This window comes from Tamandua tetradactyla, chromosome 1 (genome assembly GCF_023851605.1).
Source record: "Tamandua tetradactyla isolate mTamTet1 chromosome 1, mTamTet1.pri, whole genome shotgun sequence".
Taxonomy (NCBI): domain Eukaryota; kingdom Metazoa; phylum Chordata; class Mammalia; order Pilosa; family Myrmecophagidae; genus Tamandua; species Tamandua tetradactyla.
In genome coordinates, this window is record NC_135327.1 from 76,635,489 (window position 1) to 76,644,595 (window position 9,107).

Consider the following 9,107-nt stretch of genomic DNA (forward strand, 5'->3'; position numbering starts at 1 on the left):
TTTTGAAATTTTGTCTACATTTTTATATTTAATCTAGGCAATTGCCATCACATAAGCATAACTTGTATCTCTTCCCTTTAGATTCATCCAAGCATTAGTCTCTAAGTTTTACTAGGGTCTTTTATTCTGGGAGACATCAGTGCATCTTTGACATATATAATTGCTCGGTCCTTCAGTTTATGCCTCTGTAAAATGGGAAGTTAGACTATGCTTAAGTATAACTAAATAATTTTAAAGGCTTTATCATATTACCAAAAAGGGCTAGGAAATGCCCACTTCTGAAAGAATTCCAGAAAGCCACCAATTTCCTAGTATTGAGAAAAGAAAGAAAGGAGCAATAGCAAGTTATTTTTGAAAACCAGGAGTTGTTTGGGTGTGGGGATTACTCTATTTTTGTTTGTTTATTTGTTATTTTGAGATCTAGCCTTCTTTTAAATGGTGCCTTAAATGTATAGCGTATCAAGAAAAATGAAGGCTCTAAAAAATGAAGGTACATTTAATGATGTGCTAAGGTGGAATAAAAGGCCTTGCTCAAAACACAGTACTGCCTCGGCCCCACTGCACTGCGCTGCTATGGTCAGGCTCCTGGCAGTCCTGGCGCAGGGCTAGCAGCAGAGTCCGGGCAGTAGGTAAGCCCGGGGGCAGGAGGTAAGCCCCGGGGCAGGAGGTAAGCCCGAGGGCAGGAAGTAAGCCCTGGGGGCAGGAGGTAAGCCCCGGGGCAGGAGGTAAGCTCCGGGGCAGGAGGTAAGCCCTGGGGGCAGGAGGTAAGCCTGGGGGCAGGAGGTAAGGCTGAGATCCGGGTTGCTGTCCTTGGGGGAACTGAGCACCCGATTTCAGTGATGTTTTGGTAGCAACGTGTTATTTACTTATTTTCTTATGGGTCCCATGAAGGAAGTTCTTTCTTTGTAAGTCCTATTTTCCCAGGACTTCAGCTGCACGTGGGCAGAACGGCAGTAAGAGCCAGTCAGCAGGACTTCAAAAATGCTGTGAATCAGGTGAAATTCTTGCAGAAGGATCCAGGAAATGAATTGAAACAAACTCTATGCACTATACAAGCAGGCCACTGAAAGACCTTGTCATGTGCCCAAACCAGGTGCCTTGACTTGATTAATAAGGCAAAATGGAAAGCCTGGAATGCCCTGGGTAGCCTGCCCAAGGAAGGGGCCAGACAGAATTATGTGGATATGGTATACAGTTTGGGTTTGCCATCTGAATCGTCTGGCCATGCAAAGCCTGGTGCAGACAGGAAAAAGCCTGGATATGAAACTTTGCTGGTAACCTCAGAGGATGGCACCACAAAGATCATGCTAAACCACCCATTCTAGTTTGCTAGCTGCCAGAATGCAATATACCAAAAATGGAATGGTTTTTAAAAAGGGGAATTTAATAAGTTGCTAGTTTACAATTGTAAGGCTGAGAAAATATCCCAACTAAAACAAGTCTATAGAAATGTCCAATCTAAGGCATCCAGGAAAAGATACCTTGGTTCAAGAAGGCTGATGAAGTTCAGGGTTTCTCTCTCAAGTGGAAGGGCACATGGTGAACACAGTCAGGGCTCTCTCTCCTCTGGAAGGGCACATGATGAACACGGCGTCATCTGCCTGCTTCTTCTCCTGACTTCCTCTTTCATGAAGCTCCCCAGGAGACATTTTCCTTCTTCGTCTCCAAAGGTTGCTGGCTGGTGGACTCTGCTTCCCATGGCTATGTTGTTTTACTCTGCTCTCTCTGAATCTCTCATTCTCCAAAATGTTTCCTCTTTTATAGGACTTCAGAAATTAATCAAGAGCCACCCAAATGGGTGGAGACATGTTGTCACCTAGTCCAGTTTAACAACCACTCTCTATTACATCACATCTCCAGGGAGATGATCTAATTACAATTTCAAACATACCATGCTGAATAGGGATTAGAAGAAATGGCTGCCTTTACAAAATGGGATTAGGATTCAAATATGGCTTTTCTAGGGTACATACATCATTTCAAACCAGCACACCACCCCACAAAAAAAAAAAAAAATCAGCACCCAGATTTGTCAAGACATTATGCTTGCACTTGAGCCCACAAGCAAAGATGGCTCAGCCATAATCATTGTCACAGGAAATGGTGAATATTATAGTAGTGGAAACTATCTGAATAACTTCGCTGATGTTGCCTCTGGTGGGGTAGAAGAAAAAGCTAGGAGTGCTGCCATCTTATTGAGGGATTTCTTAGGATAATTTATAGATTTTCTTAAGCCTCTGATTGCAGTAGTGAATGGTCCAATTGTAGGAATCTTCATCACCCTTCTGGGGCTATTTGATATGGTGTCTGCATCGGACAAGGCAACTGAGATGCTTGTTTTTGGAAAGACGTTAACAGCTGGAGAAGCATGTGCTCAGGGACTCATTACTGAAGTATTTCCTGAAAGAAGTTTGGACCAGGCTGAAAGTATATTCAAAACTCCCCCCAAATGCTATGAGAATTTCAAGACAGGTAATCCAAAACAGAGAGAAGAAAAAAGCTTCACGCTGTTAATTCTGAAGAGTGAAACATTCTACAGGAAAGGTGGCAGTCAGAGGAATGCCTGAATGCGGTCAAGAATTTCTTATCCAAAAGAGCAAAACTGTGATGGCAACTACAGTAACGTTAAGTGTTTCATAGGATAGAGTGTGATATGACCTCTGATTTCTGATACTTGAACTAAACAAACTTCTGCTGTGCCTTTTGTCAGTGCTAAAGTATCTATGATAGTTATAAATTTATAACAAGAGAGCTGATGAAAAGAGAAAAAATTACATAGAATAAATTTTAAGATTCTATGTAGGTTTTTGGTAATGGGGAAGGGTCTTAACAACTTTCAACATGAACTGTGGTTGCCAGAAACACTGAAACAGCCTGCTTTGGTTCCTGTTTTGGGAAGTATTCATAGTGTGACAAGCCAAAGTTGTATCTTTAAACATCATCATAGCACTTTGCTTTCCACAAGGGGTCACTGACTGATTTGGTCCACATGCTGACAGTCTCTGGGTGATTGACTGAAGATTTTCTGTGGGTTGCAAGTTCTTTTACAGCCATTTAGTGAGAGAAGAAACAGAGGTATTTAGTTATCAGGAAATAAATTATGAAATAAAGTTTTTTAAACAGCACAATGCTCAATGACACCTGCCAAATGAGAAGCTGTGAGCACAAGTTCTAAAATGTTTCAAGTAAGGCAGATGGAAAAGGACTCTGAACAATGATTCATGACACCTGCCAAATGAGAAGCTGTGAGCACAAGTTCTAAAATGTTTCAAGTAAGGCAAATGGAAAAGGCCTCTGAACAATGATTCATGACTTAGAATTTATGAAACTATGGATATGTAAAATACTGGGATTTTCCTGGCTTGCTCTTCAATTCCCACATGCAATCTGTGAAACTTATGTAACACTATATAGGAGATTTAATGACTAGAGTGTGTTTCTATTTTTTTTACATCTTTCTGTAATCGTGTCTTCAGAAGGCACTAGTGGGAAGAATGTGTGATTAACGGTCGAGCTAAAATTTCCAGTTCTAGAGTGTTGACTTATGACAAGATGCCAAAGATGGTCCTACATCTATCACCTGACCTTCATGACAGTGGATCCTTACAATAAGATCTTAATCTAAAATCAAACCCTTAGAATTATTATTTTCCTAGTCCTGCAGGTTAACTGATTTTTCTTCATTATTTAACAGTAGAGTGAACATAGATTCTTATAATCAATTATCATTTTGCCATAACCAAAAGAAGCAAGTAGATATAGATTCCATATGAGAAACAATCAAATAAAAAATTAAGTAGATGATATCATGCAAAAAAACCAAATTGCATGTCAAATGGGTGACTTTAAAATTGTCTACTGAGGTAAAGACAAAAGGTACTACAAGAGATCTTAGCTGGCATTTAGTAGTATTGCTGTTGGTAATAACATTATAGTTGTTATTTTCAAACTATTACATATATATACCATAGAATTGAGTAAATATGAGATATGATAATGTTATTGGGGACCAAGATTTTTAGTAATAAGAGAAAAGGATATAAATATGAAGTCAAAAAATTAAATCAACCTCCCTTAATCTTACAATTAAATCAAAATGTAGATACAAATACATGTTTTTTCTCTTTTAAAAAAATGCATATTAGTGCAGTGGTTCAGTGGCAGAATTCTTACCTGCCATGCAGGAGAACCAGGTTACATTCCCGGAGTCTCCCCATGTGAAAAAAAAAAAAAAGGCCATTTTCTTCAGCTTTTTCCCCCAAAATGGTCTGGAAACGATGACAATCCAATAGCAGTAAACACCCCTAATCCCTTAGACCTGGTCTTCAAATACCCAATTTCACTAAAAAGGAAGAAATGGTTGATTCAAGGAATAGTCAAGAAATATACAAGACACTCTTATATATGCAGAAACAAAAATATGATCAACTGGTGTCATGTCAAAAGAAGCTTGGATGGTGGATACTGGTGATGGCACCATAATGTTGTGAATGGAATTAATACCACTGAACTGTACACTTAAGAATGGTTAAAATTGGAAATCTTGAGTTGAATGTACACTTATAGAGATTCCCACTAGTCAAAGAAGCAACAATTCAAGAAATAAAAGAAGTAATAATTTCAATGAATTGAAATACTTAGATGTATTTTTAAATATTAAAAAAAAATAATTGGTCATCTTTAAGAGTTGATTGAGCATCAATTCCTTATTTTGATAATAGATCAAAAGAGAGAAGAACATTTATCTTGTCTTTCCTGTATATATTGAAATCACAGATTAAAGGAAAGATTTCAACTAATAAATGCAGAAGGAATGATAGATTTAGAAAATCACCATCTCACAATCCCTAGTGAAATTATAGGTCAAAGAAGCAATCATCAATGAATGCTGGGATGTAAAGATGGATCAGACTGATATTATTTAAATCTACCTACCCAAAAGTAGAACAAACAGACATGTATGTATTTTAAGAGAGCTAATTCACAGCTCCTGTCAAACAAATTGAGTCAAGCCTCTAGATTTGACTATCAGTTCACAGGAAGTAGAGATAATAAAGGCACATATTAAAAGACATTATGAGGATACAATCAGCTAAATCCAGTTCATGGGAAATTCTACAGACAAAAATAATGGCATGAATTTTTATTAGAAGGTAAAAGAGAACTGATATAGATTAGAAAAGACTTATAAGAGATATATCAACTAAATGCAAAGTGTGGACCTTATTTAATCCTGTTTTAAGCAGACTGACTGGAAATGAAAAGAATAAAGCAGTGGGAAAATTTGACCATGAACTATTATTAAAACTATGATATTTTTAAAGTATGGGTAAGATAATGTTATTACTATTATTTTTAATGTGTTTGTCCATAATAGATACTTATAAAGTTTACACATTAAGTGAAATGGCATCTAATATTTGATTTTAAATATTTCAGGGGAAAAAAAGAAAATAAAAAGAGATAAAAATAAGTGAAGGGAGACCGATGGAAAAAAATATTGTGAATTTTTGAAGCTAGTAAATACAATTGTTGAAGGTAGATGAGAGGACATAAAGTTTCATTATATTATATCCTCTACACTTGTATATGCTTGAAAATTTTCATAATAAAATCTTTACAAAAAAGAAAACTATGCATGGTCTCAGTAAAAGCTAGCTGTAATTTTTGTCTAAATATTATCACTTATGCTTTATTTTTATTCTTTTCTCTAAAGTTTCTTTCTTTAACTTTGCATCTATCTACATCAATTTCTCTGAAAACTGTAGCATGTGAAAATACTCAAAATTTACATTTCGTTCATTTATTAATTCATTCTATCAAACATATTTATAAAACTCCTATTATGTAGCTGAATGAGCAAGATTCTGTCTATATGAGAGTGAATAAAAGCAAGCATGGCCTTTTCCTTTATGGAGCTTACAAAGAGAGTCTTTCATACTATGGATACAATTTGATTGCATTTGTGTGTGAAAACATACAGAAACTTACATACTCATATTTGGTAGGAAAGTCATTAAATTATTATCACTTGTCTCAATACGCTGAGTATGTTTTCCTTTGTTTTATTTCTGTTTCTAACAGTGAAGTAGCATAGTTTGACATAATGGCACTAGATTAGGTTTTAGAATAGGAAACATCTTCATTTCAGTCCAGGCTCTGAATGTTATTTGAATTGAATAGCATGGCTTGTGCAGCATCAGTTTTCTTACCTGTAATGAGGGTATATTGCTGACTATAAGATAGTATTTATATTAGTTTCCTATGGTTTCTGTACACTTAGTGGCTTAAAATAACCTAAATGCATCATCCTATAGTTCTGGAGGTCAGAATCATAGTAGATTTCGCTGGGCTAAAAACCAGCATGTCAGCAGGGCTGTTTTCCTTCTGGAGGCTTTAGAGGTTGAATCCATGTCCCTTTCTAGTTTTAGAGGAAACCTGCACTCTGTGGCTCATGGCCGCCTCAGCCATCTTCAGAACCAGAGAAGCCAATCAAGTGTTTCTCTGACACTAACTTTCATGCCTTCTTCTTTCACTTACAAAGACGGTTGTGATTATATTGGGCCCACATGAATAATCCAGGATAATCTTCTCATCTTGAGGCCCTTCATTTAATCATTCTGTAAAGTCCCTTTTGCCATATAACTAACGTATTCACAGGTTCCAAGGATGAGGATTCGGCCTTCTTTGGTGCCCATTTTTCTGACTACCACAGTGTCATTGAACAATATATAAGGAGAAATGTGCATTAAGTGTTTAAAATAATGCTATGACAACAGGATTCTACCTTTCATCAGTCTTTCTCTCCCTCTTTCTCTTTCTCTCGCTCCTTCCTCTTATTAGTGACATCACCATCATCCACCGTCTCCCTCTGTTATGGCACAATACAATTTTAAGTTGATCATATAGCATTTTTTTCATTTGAGGATTTAATCTGATTTTTATTTACTGTGTTTTCCCACCCCTCATATTATTTTCTTCTTTCCCCCTTTCAATTCTTATTTTAACATTCTTGAGTATTATAGAAAGTAATCCTGTTTTTGACAGTCAATTTCTGCTTGCTATTCCCTCGTGATTGACTATTTATATTCCCTTGCTATATTCACACATCCTTTGCATGCTCTCTATTCAGTCTTCATTCTGTCATCTCTTAGGATTCATCATTTATTAACCAGTTTTTGAGTGTTTTGACTCTTATGTTAACTCCAGATGAGTAATTTTCCTCTTGAGATACTAAAAGCATTGACACTTCTCACATACGCAAAGCCCAGGCTACCTTCCCAGTTGCTCTGCTTTAAGGGAAATGTTTCATGGTAAGTTTTCATATTCTAAAGTTGTCCTAAAAGAGCTGTTAAAGGAGAAAGAATTTCACCAACCCTATGTCTAGGTAGTAGAGTACAGCTGAACTTTATTGTGTATCTACTGAGCAGGATCAATGCAGACAGCTTATATAAATAATCCACTACACAAAATGACATTAATGCTAAATCTAATTTTAGAAGTGCATGCAATGCTCAGTGAAATAAGGCGGAGACAGGCAATTGCTTTAAGGCAGTTGATCAGTCTAGAATGACTGTATTTTGGAGTAAGAAACAAATGTTTTTGAGGCAAGAATTGTTCTGATGAATATTCTTTTTATTCACATTAACAATATGTCATGACTCTTTCAAGTTGATTTGTCTTCATTTATGAAAATATAAAATGTTCTTTGCATCTAATTAACTGTGCCCCCATTTGTTAATTATTAACAGTAAAATGAAATATGCTAGAGATAAATAAATATTCTAGATACATGTATAATTGGTGAAAGTGTCAAAAATGACCAATAACTTTATATGATACAGAGAAATGTAATGTCATAATATAAACACAATATATGTCTAAATAATTTTTAAAATCCAGAAACAAAAAAACAGGAAATGCCCAACAAGTATTCAACAATTTATTGATCTGGTATGTGGAAATATCCTGTTATTATACTCCATTTTTCCATTTTTATGTAAATAATTGTCATTATAGAAGCATACTCTTCAGAAAACGGATTAATGTTTTCACTTTGTATTTGTCATTTGATGGCTTAGTGATATTCTACCTGGTTAGAATAGTATACTATCCTTGTGATAATGCATTTTTCTTGATAAAGACAGGAGTTCATCAACCTTCCATTAGCAGTGTAGGTCTATCAGTGCCAGTAAAAATTACATGTATGCTTTGAATAATATTATAAATGAATAAAATTAGGATTAAAAATATCTTGTTTGAGCAGAAAACATGACAATTACACAGAAACATCCCTAGAATTCATTGTTAAGACTCTGAATTAAACTACAGTGTACTGAACCGAAAATAGTTTTAGTAATGTGATGTCAATGATCAGCTGTTTTACATGAAAGTTGATTTTCCTTGATGAGAGCTCCTTTGGCTTAGACCAGTCAAGCTAACCAACACTGACCCATGCAAAATATGTTTACAGAAGCAACAGCTCATTTATCTAGCTTACCATAAAATAAAGTAAAATAGAAATTGAAATTAAAAGACTTGAAAACACAACCAACTTAATTTTAGCACATGTGGTTTGTCAAAATATGATAAACTAATGGTTTATGAAATGCTGGACAGGAGGAGCTAGAAAATTAGGGTTTTCTGAAGACACAGAAGTGGGGATGCAGGAAGAATGAACTGACTTCCTTATGTGGAGTGGGGTTGATGGTTAGAACAGATACAGTAACATCTGGAAGCCATTTGGCCTGGACCCTAGACTACATAGTTGACATCTGATAGGAGTTTTGACAATACAAAAAGAAAGCATAAGGAGGAAAGGTCACCATGTCAACCACATCACATCCTTGAATTTAGATAATGGTGTCCAAACAACAAGGTGAAGATGCTTTGGACGAGTATGACAGTGATCACAACAGAGTTTAGGTTCGAGGCTGTAACACTGATGAATAGATAATGGATCAAAGTTTTGGAGACAGTGATAGTGGTGTTGGATATCCTTCAATGGCCTATGAGACCAACAAATAAAATGGAAATTATAGAACATAATGGCTTTTAGTGAGATGCATTACAAATCCCCTTGTCCTTGCAGAGAGAAGGGCATTGGC

General features: G+C 36.1%; 1 pseudogene; it reads left to right on the forward strand.

The window, feature by feature from the left end:
* The first annotated feature begins 573 nt into the window (after positions 1-573).
* On the forward strand, positions 574-2,608 carry LOC143680926 (enoyl-CoA delta isomerase 2 pseudogene; annotated as a pseudogene).
* Positions 2,609-9,107: the final 6,499 nt, after the last annotated feature.